Source organism: Urocitellus parryii, chromosome 5, assembly GCF_045843805.1.
Source record: "Urocitellus parryii isolate mUroPar1 chromosome 5, mUroPar1.hap1, whole genome shotgun sequence".
Lineage (NCBI taxonomy): Eukaryota > Metazoa > Chordata > Mammalia > Rodentia > Sciuridae > Urocitellus > Urocitellus parryii.
The window spans coordinates 118,573,210-118,590,892 of NC_135535.1; the positions used below are offsets into that span (position 1 = coordinate 118,573,210).

General features: G+C 37.4%; 1 pseudogene; it reads left to right on the plus strand.

Annotated features, from left to right (window-relative positions):
• The first annotated feature begins 15,077 nt into the window (after positions 1-15,077).
• LOC144255041 (bcl-2-like protein 13 pseudogene) lies at positions 15,078-15,712 on the plus strand (annotated as a pseudogene).
• Positions 15,713-17,683: the final 1,971 nt, after the last annotated feature.

Consider the following 17,683-nt stretch of genomic DNA (forward strand, 5'->3'; position numbering starts at 1 on the left):
TGGAAAATAAAGTCTTGGTCAATATTTTCCTCCAGACACAAGCAGCCTGCCTTAGCAGCCCCCGCCTGGCTTACATGTTAGGCACCTCAGTTAACAGTTGGGGATGGCAAATTGGGTCGCGATCACTTCTCAGGCCACCCCTTGCCTCTGACTTGGGCTCCACCAGACTGAGCCCTATTTGCATACCACCCTGGGCCAGAGCTATCAGGCCTGTGAAGCTAAGTCCAGTTTCTTCAAGACTAGGCCTCGTCCCCAGGCAGGTTCACAACCCTTTGTTCAATGAGATAATTCCTCCGCTTGGATATAATCATTTTTTAAAGAAGGGAATCTGGGGGCTGGGGTTGTGGCTCAGTGGTAGAGTGCTTGCCTAGCACAAGTGAAGCCCTGAGTTTGATCCTCGGCACCACATAAAAATAAATAAATAAATAAATAAATAAATAAATAAATAAAGATATTGTGTCCAACTACAACTAAAAAATAAATATTAAAAAAGAAGATAATCTGTTCATTGATTTTCAAAACATTTTCTGAAGTGAGGGAAGAAAATTTATAGACTTTTCAAGCACATCTATGTTTTTTCAGTAGTTAATGTGGTTTTAAAAAGAAGTAATTTAACTGTCTTTTTGTAAGAATATAGTCATGAAACACAATGGTAACTGACACCAAGTAGAGATAATATCAATTGCATTTCATTAGGATGACATTTAGACAGAACAGCAATCATGGAAATTAGTGGTGTCCAATGGAGAAGGCATAAATGGAGGCTTCTTGAGGCCCCGTAGCCTGGGACGCAGTTCGGACTTCTACCTTCTTTTCTGCTTTCTTCTCTTTATGGGCAGCACTGTTACTGCCCAGGGGAAGAGGGTAGGCTACACAGCCTGTTGCTCCACAAATATTGGGAGTCAAATTGGTGGGAAAATAGATTTTATTCAAAGTTAGCTTTCCATTTTGTAATATGAATACTTGAGGGAGAGATTTATATAAATCATGAGAAATGATGATGAAGGTTTGATGGCATTTCATAGAGGAGGTAAGTTCCTAGATGAATTTATCAGTGTGGGTGGATTTGGGAATTTGTCCAGTGCATTCTCCAATAGAAAAGTGAAGTCTGTAGAAGGTCAGCTTATCAGCAACTATGACTTGGAAGGTAAAATACATCTGAGATGGCAGAATGATTTTTAATCAATGTGAACAAAAAAGAGTGAAACAATAAAATGTGGTCAATATAGACATCAGGAAGCAGCTATTGCACATTTTAAAATTGTTCTTTGAAAGATTGCCAGTGTTTTTTACTTACCTCCTACCATCATAACAAAATTGTATTTTAATTTTATTTTACACTTATTTTTAAAAATTTCCTTTATCTCCATATGTTTCTTTTCTATTTCCCATTTTTAACCGAAGAGTTTCATGCACATATCTTTGTGTGTTTGCTTGAAGAAAACAAAAATTACCTATTCTTTCTGCTTCTGGTCATAAACTCTAGAGACCCTGTGATACAGTGGGAAAAGTGGCAGAATGGGGATCTGGGGACCACAGACCAAGTCAGGATAGCACAGTAGGTCAAAGCACAGACCCTGGGGCACACTGCCTGGCCTGAAGCTGCCTTTATGGTGTTGGGAAAATTATGTCTTCTCTGCAGCAGCTTCAGTTTCCTTGTCTAAAAAAAAAATGGAAATAATGAGACTCCCCTATCATAGCATTGTTGTGTGGTTTAAGCAGATTAATTTAAACAAAGTCTTTAGAAGGGCACATGATAAAGAGTTACATAAGGGTTACCTATTGTTATTGACCTCTGATTTTTATAGCAAGCCAAGGAACTCTGGGCAAGTTACTTAATCTCTCCAGGCCACATTTATTTTAAAAAAAAACCCCACAGTTCTCTGATTCTTTATGTATATTTAAACTTTCATCATTGACCATAGTTAGTTTTTATTTCTGAACTGTTAAAATTTCCCCTTTGTGTTTTTTATATAAGTGGGGCCAAAGAGATGGATACTTCCAAAATACAAATATTTTGTGTTAGAAAAAAAATTAGGTTGTTGGAATGGCTCTAAGACTTCTTATTAGTCTAATAATCTAAGTTTTAGGTAATTTATTGTCCCCCAAAAATTCTTTATTGTTTAAGTTTTAAGCCATGATTATAAAAACAAAACAAAACACAACACAACAACAACAAATAAAAACAGTTATTTAATCTGAATTGGTTTTTAAGTAACATATTATTTTAAAGTTGTAATTGGACAAACTTGTTTTACTGGTGTCTTAGATGAAATAAAAAGTTCCTCTAGATATAGAGCAAAAGATAAGTTTCTTAAATCTTTTGTTAGCTTTGAGCTGTTAAAAAAAATAGGTGTGTGTGTGTGTGTGTGTGTGTGTGTGTGCATTGAATGTGTGCTTAGCATGCATAAAGATGTGGGTTTGATCCCTTTCACCACAAAAATAATACTAATACTAATACTAATGGGAAAGGACATTTTACAATAAATTCAATGTTGATTTGTTCACTTTTCCCTTATTTCTTCATGATGAAACTTGTGAAAATTCTATTTCTCTTATTTTGACTCAAAACCTTAAAGCTCTTGTTTCTGAGAATTTAATTTTTTATTTGGGGTCATTTTGTTTTTGTTTTTGCAAACAGTTCTTGATACAAAAGCTTCAGTTTTTAGAAGTGCAAATAAGTAAAGAGAGTTTCGATCAGTGAGCACTTAAGACGTCTTTGACCCTTGGATACCCGTCTGTATGAAGAGCTAAGACTACATCTTTTGAAATGGTATGAAGGCAGATGACAAAACTTGTAGAGCTTGAGCAGAATGTGAGAGCAAGACTAAGAATAAGACTATACTAAAGCATTGTCTAAGAGTGTTATGATTTGGATGTGAGGTGTCCCCCAAAAGCTCATGTGTGAGATGATGCAAGAAGGTTCAGAGGAGAAATGATTTGGTTGTGAGAGTCTTAACCCAATCAGTGAATTAATGCCCTGATAGGGATTAACTGAGTGGTAACTGAAGTGGTAGTGTGTGGCCAGAGGAGGTGGGAATTGGGGTGTGGCTATGGGGTATATATTTGTGTCCGGAGAGTCGAGTTTCTCTCTTTCTCTGCTTCCTGATCAAAATGTGAGCTGCTTCCCTCTGTCACACTCTTCTGCCATGATGTTCTGCTTCCCTGTGGAATGGAGCCAGCCTTCTGTGGATTAAGACTTATGAAATCCTGAGCCCTCAAATATAATTTTCCTTCTCTACAGTTGTTCTGGTCAGGTCTTTTAGTCACAGCAGTGAAAAAGCTGACTAAAACAGAGAGCAAGACTAAGAATAAAGAATATATGAAATTACACTCATTATCTCCAAATAACTCACTTGGGAGGTGGGAGTGATTGATGAATCTTTTTTTTGTGAAAAATTTTAAATGTGCATAAAAGCCTCTAAATCATTTGTAGTGAGATAACATATTCTTTGACTATTTAACAACTCTGAAATGCAAATTATTAGAAATGATTTTACTTGATCTTGGGGTATTAGACTGATAGAGTTATTAGCTTTGCCAATTTTCTCCTCTTAACGAAAAGTCTTAGTCCAGTTTTTAAATGTCCACAATTTCAATATGAATGAAATAATGCTAATCTTCAGCAATGCCTCATTGCCTTTCCTTTTAGCTCTGTTGCTGGGATTGGAGGGTGGAGGATTATATAGCTGATAAGCCATTTTATTAGTACCTCATTCAGAGATTTCAAGAGAGAAAATAAAATAAGTGTACTAAAGTAAAGGTAACAAGGAACAAATAGGAACTTGGTGCCACTTTATACTCTTACTACTCTTTCTTGCCTTCCTCTTCCTTGTAAAATCATTCTGCACATGCTCCTGTCTTTCTGACCCTTACCAAGTGGCACTACTTGAAGAGAAGAATAGATAATCAGATAAACCTTTGAGTATAAGTTATGTGACCCGAGAAAGTCCTTTGTAATAGGTGTTGACGATCTACATGACTAGTTGGAATTGTGTTCTGACAAAAAGGCATAAACATAACTTCACAAGACAACTGTTAACATTGACCTGCCTTGGTGACTGGGTTGTCCTCAATGTTGACCCTCCAGTTTTTCAAGAAAGTTATAGAACTGATTTTCTGAATAAACAGTAGCGATTTTCATCCATCTTGATTACTGTCATTCTTTATTATTAGTGACTTACCAAGAATTAGCAAAGCTCACAGTATCACTGATGTGACTTTAATTATTCAGCGAATGACCTTTGCAAGTACTGAAAAGTCTCAATCATCCTCCCTCAATCACCTAGAGGTGATTCTAGAGAGGGAGTATTCTAGAGTCTGTCCTGGCTTCGGGTGTCATAAAGAAAGTTGATTGATTACAACAGAGTTGTGCCCTTCTAACATGTAGCAAGATGTGATACCCAGGTCCTATCTTTATTAAAGACGAACATTTAGTTGTTCGGGGTTGTAACTTTAGCATAAAAGTTGTACAGGTGATTCTAATTAGGCAGCAAAGTTTAAGGACCTGCAGCCATATGATCTCACTAACTAGATTACAAAGTCCTTGAAGGAGATTATACAATAATCTTAAACTTCTATCTTCAACATAGTAGTCAACTGTGAATTTATTAGAATGTTCATTATATAATATTTAATGGTTAAACACTTAAAACATAAAGGAGTCAGTAATTAGCTGTTCAGACTAAACAAATATTAGGAAAGCTGTGGTAAAGTACAGATATTTTTAGTCTTTGTTGAGAATAAGAAGAAAAGAAATAGTTGTGCAGGAAAGAAAGAAGTGCAGGACCTTTGTTGAAAAGCAGCAGGGATTAGGAAGATGAGCCTAGGTAGCCGGAAGGGGCCATGACTGAGAGTATCAAGAGACCTCTGCTAGGACATGGAAAGTGTTTGTTATGTTCTGAGTCTTCTGTGTTGGAGCCAGTTAAGAGATATCCTAAACTGAGCTTTGGTGATAAGTTCAGTTCTGTTCAGATCTCCACTGAGCGTCTTTCTTTTTTTCTTTCTTTTTTTAAAAGCATTTATTTTTTAGTTGTAGTTGGGCACAAAACCTTTATTTTATTTATTTATTTTTATGTGGTGCTGAGGATAGAATCTAGGGCCTCTTATGTGGTAGGCAAGTGCTCTAACACTGAGCCACAACCCCAGCCTATCCATGACCATCTTTCTTTTTCTGTTTATAGTAGAGATTGGAAACAGATGTATTCCTCTTCAGAGAGATCTGCAGGTCTAGAAAAAGCTGATGACGGCAGGTTATTTTGCATATCCTGAGTGTTTTATCCATAGGGGATGGTGATTCCAAGGCAGCAATCATGCAGAAAAGGGTGCCAGTGATTTCAGTGAAAAAGATCCCAGAACTAAGAATTGAACCAACTTGTCCAAATTCCAAAGACTTTAATATAAATTATTATATTAATATATTACTAGCTTTATATAATATGTAGTTATAATTTATAAAATAAAAACATATGGAATCCTATACCACATGGGAGAAGTGGGGTAGATGCATACTACTTACTGTATGTTTTGAAGCTAAGAGAAACAGGTAAATCTTAGGAGTTCAGAAGTGATAAGAAGGATTCAGATGGGCAGAATTGAGAGAAGCACATTTTCTCCCCTTAAGCATTTATCTGTTTATTTTTTTAAAAATTTTATCCTCATTTGTTATATATATCAACAGAATGCATTACAGTTCATATTACACTTATAGAATACAATTTTTCTTATCTCTGGTTGTATACAAAGTATATTCACACCATTTGTGTCTTCATACATATACTTCGGATAATGATGTCCATCTCATTCCATCATCATTTCTAACCCCATGCCCCCTCCCTTCTCCTCCCACCCCTTTGTCTCATCTAGAGTTCATCTATTCCTCCTTTGCACCCCTTCTCTATCCTACTATGAATCAGCCTCCTTATATCAGAGAAAACATTTGGTGTTTTTTTGGGGGGGATTGGCTTACTTCACTTAGCATTATCTTCTCCAATTTCATCCATTTACCTGCAAATGTGATGATTTTATCTTCTTTTATTGCTGAGTAATATTCTATTATGTATATATATCACATTTTTTATCCATTCATCTACTGAAGGGCATCTATGTTGGTTCCACAATTTAGCTATTGTGAATTGTGCTGCTGTAAACATTGATGTGGCTGTGTCCCTGTAGTATTCTGTTTTTAAGTCCTTTGGGTACAGATCAAGGAGAGGAATAGCTGGGTCAAATGGTGGTTCCATTCCCAATTTTCCAAGGAATATCCAGAATGCTTTCCATATTGGCTGCACCATTTTGCAGTCTTACCAGCAATGTATGAGTGTACCTTTTTCCCCATATCTTCGCCAACACTTATTGTTGTTTGTATTCAGCTGCCCTTCTGACTGGAGTGAGATGAAATCTTAGAGTAGTTTTGATTTGCATTTCTCTAGTTGATACAGGTGATGAACATTTTTTCATATATTTGTTGATTGATTGTATCTCATATTCTGAGAAGTATCTGTTCAGTTCCTTGGCCCATTTATTGATTGGGTCATTTGTTTTTTTGGTGTTTAGCTTTTTGAGTTCTTTGTATACCCTAGAGATTAGTGCTCTATCTGATGTGTCAGGGGTAAAAATTTTCTCCCAAGATATAGGCTCTCTAGTCACCTCACAGATTGTTTCTTTTGCTAAGAAGAAATTTTGTAGTTGAATCCATCCCATTCATTGATTCTTGGTTTTAATTCTTGCACTATAGGAGTCTTGTTAAGAAAGTTGGGGCCTAACTCCACATGATGAAGATTAGGGCCTACTTTTTCTTCTATTAGGCGCAGGATCTCTGGTTTAATTCCTAGATCCTTGATCTATGTTGAGTTGAGTTTTGTGCATGGTGAGAGAGAGGATTAATTTCATTTTGTTGCATATGGATTTCCAGTTTTCCCAGCACCATTTGTTGAAGAGGCTATCTTTTCTCCAATGTATGTTTTTGGTGCCTTTGTCTAATATAAGATAATTATAATTTTTTGGGTTAGTCTCTGTGTCCTCTCTTCTGTACCATTGGTCTACCAGTCTATTTTGGTGCCAATACCATACTGTTTTTGTTACTGTTGCCCTTTAGTATAGTTTAAAGTCTGTTATAGTGATGCCACCTGCTTTACCCTTTCTGCTAAGGATTGCTTTAGCTACTCTGGGTCTCTTATTTTTCCAGATGAATTTCATGATTGCTTTTTCTATTTCTATGAGAAATGTCATTGGGATTTTGATTGGAATTGCATTAAATCTGTATAGTGCTTTTGGTAGTATGGTCATTTTGATAATATTAATTCTGCCTATCCAAGAGCAAGGTAGATCTTTTCATCTTTTAAGGTCTTCTTTGATTTCTCTCTTTAGGATTCTGTGGTTTTCATTGTATCGGTCTTCACCTCTTTTGTTAAGTTGATTCCCAAGTATTTTGGGGTATTTTTTGAAGCTATTGCAAATGGAGTAGTTTTCCTCATTTCCCTTTCAGAGAATTTGTCACCGATATACAGAAATGCCTTTGATTTATGGGTGTTAATTTTTATATCCTGATACTTCACTGAATTCATTTTATAGTTCTAAAAGTTTTCTGGTAGAACTTTTTGGGTCTTCTAGGTATAGAATCATATGGTCAACAACTAGTGCTAATTTGAGTTTTTCTTTTCTTATCTGTATCCCTTTAATTTCTTTCATCTGTCTAATTGCTCTGGCCAGTGTTTCAAGAACTAATGTTAAATAGAAGTGGTGAAAGAGGGCATCCCTGTCTTCTTTTAGTTTTCAGAGGGAAGGCCTTCAATGTTTTTCCATTTAGAATGATGTTGGCCTAGGGCTTAGCATAGATAGCATTTATGATGTTGAGATATGTTCCTGTTATCCCTAATTTTTCTAGTGTTTTGAACATGAAGGGGTGCTGTATTTTGTTGAATGTTTTTTGTACATCTATTGAGATGATCATATGATTCTTATCTTTAAGTCTGTATTGCTGTGATGAATTACATTTATTGATTTCTGTATGTTGAACCAACCTTGCATCCCTGAGATCAATCCCACTTGATTGTAGTGCATGATCTTTTTGATGTTATTGTATTTGATTTGCCAGAATTTTATTGAGAATTTTTGCATCGATGTTTATTAGAGATATTGGTCTAAAGTTTTCTTTCTTTGATGTGTCTTTGCCTAGTTTTGGAATCAGGGTGACATTGGACTCATAGAATGAGTTTGGAAGTGCTCCCTCTTTTTCTATTTCCTGAAATAAATTGAAGAGTATCGGTATTAGTTCTTCTTCAAAGGTCTTGTAGAACTTGACTGTGCATCCATCCAGTCCTGGGCTTTTCTTGGTAGGCTTCTGATGGCATCTACTATTTCATCGCTTGATATTGGTCTGTTTAAATTGTGTATATCATCCTGATTCAATTTGGGCAAATAGTATGTCTTAAGAAATTTTTTTATGCCTTCAATATCTTCTATTTTATTGGAGTACAAGTTTTCAAAATGATTTCTAATTATCTTCTGTATTTCTGTGGTGTCTGTTGTGATATTACCTTTTTCATCACATATGTTAGTAATTTGAGTTTTCTCTCTAAGGGTCTGTTGATTTTAACTATTTTTTCAAAGAACCAACTTTTTGTTTTGTCAATTTTTTCAATTATTTGTTTCGTTTCAATTTCATTGATTTCAGCTTTAATTTTAATTATTTCTTATCTTCTACTGCTTTTGGTGTTGATTTGTTCTTCTTTTTCTAGGGCTTTCAGATATAATGTTGGGCCATTTATTTGTTGACTTTTTCTTCTTTTAAGGAATGAACTTCATGCAATGAACTTTCCTCTTAGTATTGCCTTCATAGTGTCCCAGAGATTTCAATATGTTGTGTCAGTGTTCTCATTTACCTCTAAGAATTTTTTAATCTCCTCCTTGATGTCTTTTGCAACCCATTGTTCATTCAGTAGCATATTATTTAGTCTCCAGGTGTCGGAGTAATTTTTACTATTTATTTTTGTCATTGATTTTTAAGTTCATTCCATTATGATCTGATAAAATGCAGGGTAGTATCTCTACTTTTTTGTATTTGCTAAGAGTTGCTTTGTGGCATATTATATGGCCTATTTTAGAGAAGGATCCATGTGCTACTGAGAAGAAAGTGTATTCACTTGTTGAAGGATGAAATATGTCAGTTAAGTCTAAGTTATTAATTGTATTATTTAGTTCTGTAGTTTCTTTGTTCAGCTTTTGTTTGGAAGACCTATCCAGTGGTGAGAGGGGTGTGTTAAAGTCACCCAAGATTATTGTGTTGTGGTCACTTTGATTCTTGAACTTGAGAATAATTTGTTTGATTACCACAGATACTCTATTGTTTGGGACACATATAATTGTTTTGTCTTGTTGGTAGATGGTTCCCTTGAGCAGTATGAAATGTCCTTCTTTATCTCTTTTGATTAACTTTAGTGTGAAGTCTACTTTATTTGATATAAGGATAGAAACTCCTGCTTGCTTCTGCAGTCCATGTGAATGATATGATTTTTTTCCCAGTGTATGTCTTTTCCTATTGGATGAGTCTCCTGGAGGCAGCATATTGTTGGGTCTTTGTTTTTTTAATCCAATCTGATAGCCTGTATTTTGATTGGTGAGTTTAGGCCATTAACATTCAGGGTTATTATTGAGACATGATTTGTATTCCCAGCCATTTTTATTATTTAACTTGACTTGGTTTCCCTTTTGATTAGTTTTTTCTTTAGTGTAATATCGCCCTCCGATGATTTTCATTGTTGTTTTTCATTTCCTCTTTATGGAATATTTTTCCAAGGATGTTTTGTAGTGCTGGTTTTGTAGCTATAAATTCTTTAACTTTTGTTTATCGTGGAAGGTTTTTATTTCATCTTCAAATCTAAAGCTTAATTTTGCTGGATACAAAATTCTTGGTTGGCACCCATTTTCTTTCAGAGCTTAATATATGCTGTTCCAGGATCTTCTAGCTTTCAGGGTCTGGGTTGAAAAATCTACAGTTATCCTAATTGGTTTCCCCCTATATATAATCTGATTCCTTTCTCTCTTGGCTATTAATATTCTCTTTATTTTCATTATAATGTGCCTTGGTGTGGATCTGCTGTGATTTTGTACATTTGGTGTTCTTTAAGCGTCTTGAATTTTGTTTTCCAATTTATTCTTCATGTTTGGAAAGCTTTCTGATATTATTTCATTGAATAGATTAGTAATTCCTTTGGTTTGGTACTCTATGCCTTCCTCTATCCCAATAACTCTTAAATTTGGTCGTTTTATGCTATCCCATATTTCTTGAATGTTCTGCACATGGCTTCTTACCATTTTCATTGTGTGGTCTACATTCTTTTCAAGATTATATATTTTGTTCTTTATTGTCTGAGGCCCTGTCTTCCAAGTGGTTTACTCTGTTGGTGATGTTTTCAATTAAACTTTTAATTGGGTTTATTGTTTCTTTCATTTCAAGGATTTATGGTTTTTTTAGAACCTCTATCTCCCTATGGAAATAATCTTTTGCTTCCTGTATTTGCTTATGTAGCTCTTTGTCAAAATGATCTTTTGCTGCCTGAATTTGCTTTCTTATATTATCCTTTAATTTACAGAACATTTTTTATCATATACATCCTAAACTCCTTCTCTGTCATTTCTTCTGCTGTACTTGCCATGGATTCTAATAATGTGGTATCTTGATTGTTTTGGGGGACTTTTTTCCCTTGTATTTTCATGTTGCTTGTGTGTCTTTCCTTCTAGCACTGTGGGTCCGATGTTATTGTTTTTATCCTATAGGCTTATAGTGGTCCTGTAGGGATACAATACCTCTCCTGGCCAGCTGGAGTTCCAATCTGGGAGCTGCCCCCCACCAAAGATGGTGAGGAAGGTGACGTAAGATGGAGAAGGGCCACTTCCAGCACTGGGGTATCAGGATGAGTGGGGGGAGCCAGGCAATGGCATTGTGCAATGTATTCAGAGAGGACCTCTGTTGCGTGCAATGTTGCCACTTTTGACTGTCTTCAGAGCTTCTGGGATGTCCCCAGGTGAAGGCAGACTATTGGTGTAGGGGACTATGGCAATAGCTGCTGAGTTGCAAGACTGAGGTGACCAGAGGAGTCCCATGTTGGTAGATGGGGGTCAACAGGGGATTGGTGGCCAGAGTTCCTGTGGTAGCAACTGAGTGTCCTGTGTGGGATTGGAGCGGCATCTGGGAGTTCTGCACCAGTGCTGATGCGGTGATCCTGCTAAGGCACTCGTGAGCCCTGCATGAGTTAGTATTTGGGAGTTAGGTGTCAGGAATCGGGAGTCCTGCTCTAATGCTGAGGCCCAGAGCCCTGTGCATGGGCACAGGGCTGGTGATTTCTGCATGAGAGCAGCTTTGTAGGGGTCTTCTATCACTTTCAGAGAAACAGTATTCCCACAAGTTGAGACCTGGGTCACAGAGTGACATAGAATGCTGCCTCCCTCTGGCCCGCCATCTTGGATCCCCCTTTAAGCATTTATGATCTATAGTTGGCACCTGAATTATTGAAGTAGCCCCCCCCTCAAAATCCTTACCATAATTAAGCTTCTTGTCAGCAAGATTTTATAAAGAGTGTCAACAGGAGTTCTACGAAGAACTCAATGTGGTTTGAAGTTTCCTCTTTCTTATAAATGCCAAGTTTGCATATAAAACTTGTAAAACCTCTGTCTGACCTAAGAATTTGGGACAAACAGTACCTGCCATGTAACCACCTACTGTTACATAAGCTCCCCACATCTCCCTTCCCTCCCACTGGGTATAAATCTCAAAGAATTTCCATAGCCAGAGTCCAGAGATTTTTAGGGATTACACCCTCTGGACTGCTGCAGCATAAAAAAACCTGCTTCCTAAAAATTCCTTGGGTGTCCAGCCTCATCTATCCTATATCATTATGATGTTTGACTTGTGATTCTTTGACTTTATGATGTGTGTATAGATGCAAAAGTGTAACTATACTTTCAGATCAGTGTTCAATAAATTAGTTGTGAGATATTTAACATTATATTATAAAATAGGCTTTGTATTAGTTTTGCCCAGTTGTATGCTAATGCATGTGTTCTGAGCATGTTTAAGGTAGATAAGACTAAGCTAAGTTGTTCAGTAAGTTAGAAGTGCTAAATGCATTTCAGCTTAAGATATTTCCAGATTATGGGGCTTATCAGGATAACTCTGTAGTAGGTTGAGGAGCAACATAATTGGGGAGATCTAATAATATAGTATGTACAAAATATATCATTCTGATACTCTGTGTGGCCCAGACTCAGCTATCTAGGAGTGGAGGATAAATAAAAGAGGGAGCTACCGTGGTCCAGAGGTGATGGCATTTAAGCTAGATCCTGTTGGGTCTAGCCAGATCATGAACCTTAAACTAGAGCTCCTTGATAGGCTTCAGGGAGCCTGAAATTTCTCCTAAAATACTATTCTGCTTTGTATGAATGAAGATTTAAGAGAGAGATCTTTTACCTTTTTTATATTTGTAAAACATTTTCTGTATGGTAAAAACCTCATTGTCTACAAAAATAAAGTGACAGGGCTTAGGAATTTAGTATAGCACTTGTATGGGACAATGAATACACTCACCAAGATAAGGCTTCCTTCTTATGTGGAGCCTAGAATATGATGAAGACAATTTTGTGGTAAGAATAGAGAAAAAAGATTGGCCTTATCCCTACTCATGCTCCTCTAAAACTACTATGCTATGGCTTTTAAACTTTAATATTTGCTTTCCTGGGAAAAATATTAACGTGTTCCAGGAGGGATAATGTATTCTAAATATTGTATAATTTTGCCCTCTTGCTTTTTAACTAGAGTAGTAAGAGAATTAGAAATTGATTTTAAATGTAGGGTTACACTATTTTATAAAATTCAACTGAGCCTTTTCCTAGTGGCCAGATGGTATCTCAGAGTTGTCTTTTCTGTTCTGAGATATTGATAGGGTATAAAAGGGATTTACTGTGGCCAGGGAGTTGAGTTCATTTTTCAATAGAACTCAGATCTTTGTGAGACTCAGAAAAAGTGAGGTAAAGCATATTTTATGATATGAGGCTATGTTGTCTATCTAAGTAGACAATGACATTTGATTTTTCCATGCATCAGCATCAAACTAAACTTTTCCTACTTCTTCTCCAGCTCTTTCTTCGTTCCCTATTTTAAGCTTTGGGATACTAAAGATCCAGAAGCCTGCATACTCTATTTATGCCAGCATCTTGTTTTTTATTGATGAGTAGAGCAGCTCTCTCTGAATCTGTTAGTTCTTACTTTTTCCTGAAGATCCATTATTTTTAAAAAAATATTTTTTAAAATTTTGTAGTTGTAGTTGGACAACACAATACCTTTATTTATTTATTTTTATGTGGTGCTGAGGATTGAACCTAGGGCCTTGCACATGCTAGGCAAGTACTCTACCACTGAGCCACAAACCCCAACCCCTGAAGATCCATTCTTGAATAAAGAATATTCTTTCTTCCAGGGAGCCTTCCATAAATACCAAGGGTACTCTGTTTTTCTCTCACTAGGACTTAAAGACAATTTTAAACACCGAGGGAAGAGATTATTTGATTACTAGCATCTCAGTCACATAGTTCTGGGAATAAGAAGCAACTACTTCAGGACTAAAAGAAATTGTATGTAGCTGACTGGTGAATTGTACCGTTCTTCCCCACCTTGGTTCACAGGTGCTCAAGACTCTTTGCATTAGTTCTGATGAAAGAAAGTAATTACTTACAATAGAGTAATATCAGAAAACATTGAGAGAAGAGATATGTTTAGATTTAACTAAGATCCATTTAAGAATAAGTATGTTAATATACATGTAGTACTGAATGATTAAATAAAGGGAGGGGAAGATGGAACAGATGATAGCTAAAAATTGGTTAGGTATGGGGTAAAAAAGAAATGATGTAAAATTGGTAATTAAACTGATGAAAATGCAATGAGAGTTTGAAAGAGGTGAAATCCTATAAGAATGTAGCTGAGACGGCATCTTTTTTTCCATACCTAGAACTGAAAAAAAAAAAATGAGGGGTGATTGTTTCAAATTAGTTTTACTTTTTTTGTTCTCCCTATTTTTGTTCTTACAATATTTACACAATTTTAAATTTTATTTTTTTAATTAACTAGTTAATTTATTGATACAGGGTCTCACTATGTTGCCAAAGCTGGTCCTCATCCTGTAGGTTCAAGTGATCCTCCTGCCTCAGCCTGCTGAGTGCTGGGACTATGGGTACATGTCTCTGTGTCTAGATAAAGATAATACAAGTTTTTTGAGTTTCAAATATTTTTGTTTATTTTTGTTATTTGTGTGCTAGGGATGGGACCCAGGACCTTGCACATGCTTAGGCAAGTACTTTACTACTGAGCTATACCCTGATTTTCTAAGAGTAATTTTTAAATGTTGATTCTACTATTGTATCTGAAAAAGATCAGTGACTAATCATTAATATTGATTAAAGTTCCTGTTTCTTATTTCCCTGTCATTCAGGTTCCCCTGTTGACCTCTACCAACTGAGTTTTCTATTCTTCCTGTAAATTGTGCACTGATTAAACTGGGGCTCTGCTTGCTCTTCCCCATTTTTCACAGCTTTGTGCTTTTGCTGGTATTGTGTCTTTAGCTGGGTCTTCACTGTCAAAACCTTCCCTTGCTTCAGAGTTCAGGATAAGTGCTGGCTCCTCTGTGAAGCTGTCATCCCTGCATTCCCTCACCTCCAACAAAAGAATTAATTTTCCCATTTAACTGGCCCAGATGCTATAGCACTATTTTCATAATCTACTTACTGATATATTTCCTTTTTAATACCATTGTTTCTTCCCTGGTTTGCATTAATTATTGCATTGCATATATATGCATTACCCTGAATAAAAACTAAGTTTTTATATGTTAGCTTTGAGGAAACCAGTCAGAGGACTGAAAAAACGATTCCTCTACAATGGCCTACAAATGAATGCATTCAATCCATAAACTTTGTAGATAAAAACAATATATTTATTCCTGGAACTTCAGAAGATAATTTTTTTTCCAACCTGACATCTATTTTTATAATATTGACCATTCTTTGTATTGGATTTTCTCCTCTTTTTCTATGGCAATGTCTTTAGTTGTAAGCCTGATGAGGAGGAATACCCTGAAGTCATTGCAGAAGACCGCAATGATATTTATATCCTGCCCAGTGATAATTCTGGACAGGTCAGTCCCCCAAAAGTCTCCAACTGTGACAACTTGGCAGTCAGAGAGCCCACCTGTCTTGCTGTCAGCTAGCCAGAGTTGGCACACAGAGAGCCTACCAGTGTCCCTAGAGCCTGAGTCCTGGCAGCAGATCGCAATGGATGCTGAAGAAGTCAAAAGTTTAGAGAGCAATGAGCTTGAGAGAGGAGAGAGAACAACTCTTGACATTATGCATAGAAAGAAAAAGAGATACCCGAGGGCACTGAGGAGGCTGCCAGGGCTGCCTTGCCAGCCAGGGAGCTGCAAGAGGCATTCCCCAGAGCCCCTGCTCCCTGTTTCCACACACCACTGCCACTTTTTAGCTGGAGATGAGGGAACATGACACAGAAATGATTGCAGCTGAGAAAGCCTGCCCTGCACCATTGTTGTTTGTGGAACTTGATGAAGAAGAGGTGAAAGCAGCAGCCATGGAACCTACTGAAGCAGAGGAGGGGGTGCCCTCTGCCCTGCCAAGTGACAAGGAGATCTCTGTGAGGAGGCAGTCTTAGCAAGGAGTCCTCCTCCAATGGCTGGCTGTCATCTGAGGGCAAGTCTATGCAGCTGTTTGAAGGGGCACTGCTGTGGACATCCAGGCAGTGGCAATTGGAGTCTTATGGCTTTGAAAAAGTACTAGCTGCTGCTTCAGGAGAGAAAGAAGAGGGTCTAAGGTTGAGCTGTCCTTGCTGGAATTTGAACTGGAAGCTACCAGTGGGGCATTTGTGGAACCCCCTGGGAGGATTGGGGGTGTCCACTTAACAGGGCAGCAGTGGGATCCACATATTAGGGCTGGACATAGAGGGCATTCATCTTGGTCTGGTTGTCAATTCCAAGGACCTAGGCTCATGCTAGATTCAGACTCTTAATGAGTAAAATATTCCCTATAGAACAGGGTTTCTCTGCCTTGGTGCTATGGACATTTTGAGAATTCCTTGTTGTAGTTCTGTGCATGGTAGGATGGTCAGCAACACCCCAACCCCCACCCACCAGATGCCAGGAGCACTGATTCCTGGTGAGGACACCCAGAGTGTCTCTAACATTGCCAAATGTCCATTGTAGGTAAAATCAGCTTCCTTTGAGGGCTATGGCTTTAGAGGAAGAGGATTCATTTAGAAAACTCGGGGGTAGAAATTTCCAGTGCAGAGGGCTTAATTGTGAGCTCTGCAGTTGTGGGCTTGCCAGCCATCAATCCACTTGGAGCTTCCTCTTTCCTGATGGCCATGATGTTTCAGAGCTGCTCCCTTTTGGCTCTTCAGCCCCTCCCCTCATACTGTAGTTTGAGCATCCCACCATCTCCTAGGTATCACACTGCTGCTGTTTTCTCCCACACCCTCTTTCATCCCATTTCCAAGGAAAGGGCACCCATGGGGTCCCTGCTACCTCTGACAAGCCCCTGAAATGCCCTAAAGGTCCTTCTTGGAGAGGTGCTACCTTTAGGAACTTTTGAAAAAATATCCAGAAGATAACATCACAGACCTAGGGTTCCCTAACTTGCAAGTGCAATGCATTAACTGGCTACTGGAGGATCGCTATTTGGTCAGTGATCATTCTCTTCCCTATGGTAACTTGCCAGCAGCACTCCTGATAACAAAAATTCACTGTATTCCCCTAGGTTGCTAGATTTCCCCCCAATATCTGAATTCGGTCTTAGCAGTGATCATACAGCTCCACTGCAGGTTCTTTGTGATGTGAGGATTGTCACGCTTGGGCTTACAGAACCAATTGAGTTATTGAAATAAAATAGTAAATATTTTATCAATTATAAATATCATTGAAATAAAAAGTTGGAAAAGGAAGCTTGACTTTCAAGACTTAGGCTAATGTCAAGGTTGTAGTTTGTTTGGCCTTCAGAGATCAAGAACAGTGGCTTCTTCACCTGAATTCCTCACAACCCAAGTGCCAGGGAAAGAAGGACCCAAAGCAGTGGGTGCCAATTGAGAATCAGCATCATTTTCAGGTTGATTAGTGTACAACTCTGTCCTCTTATGCCTGAGTGTCACTCCGCAAGGCACACATGCTGGTAAGAACTCATCTCAGATTTATCTTAGTCTTTTCCCCCACATCCTTGTCAACACTTATTATTGTTTGTATTATTAATAACTGCCATTCTGGTGAAGTGAGATGAAATCAGAGTAGTTTTAATTTGCATTTCTTTTAATACCAAGAGATATTGAACATTTTTTTCATATATTTGTTGATTGATTGTATATAGCCTTCTGAAAAGTGTCTGTTCAGTTCCTTGGCCCATTTATTAATTGGGTTATTTGCTTTTTTTTCCAGTTCTTTATATACCCTAGGTATTATTGCTTTGTCTGATGTGCAAGTGGTAAAAATTTGCTCCCAAGCTATAGGCTCTCTTTACCTCACTGATTGTTTCTTTTGCTGAGAAGGAGCTTTTTAGTTTGAATATATCCCATTTATTATTCTTGATTTTGATTCTTGTGCTATAGGTGTCTTATTAAGGAAGTAGGAGCCCAATCTGA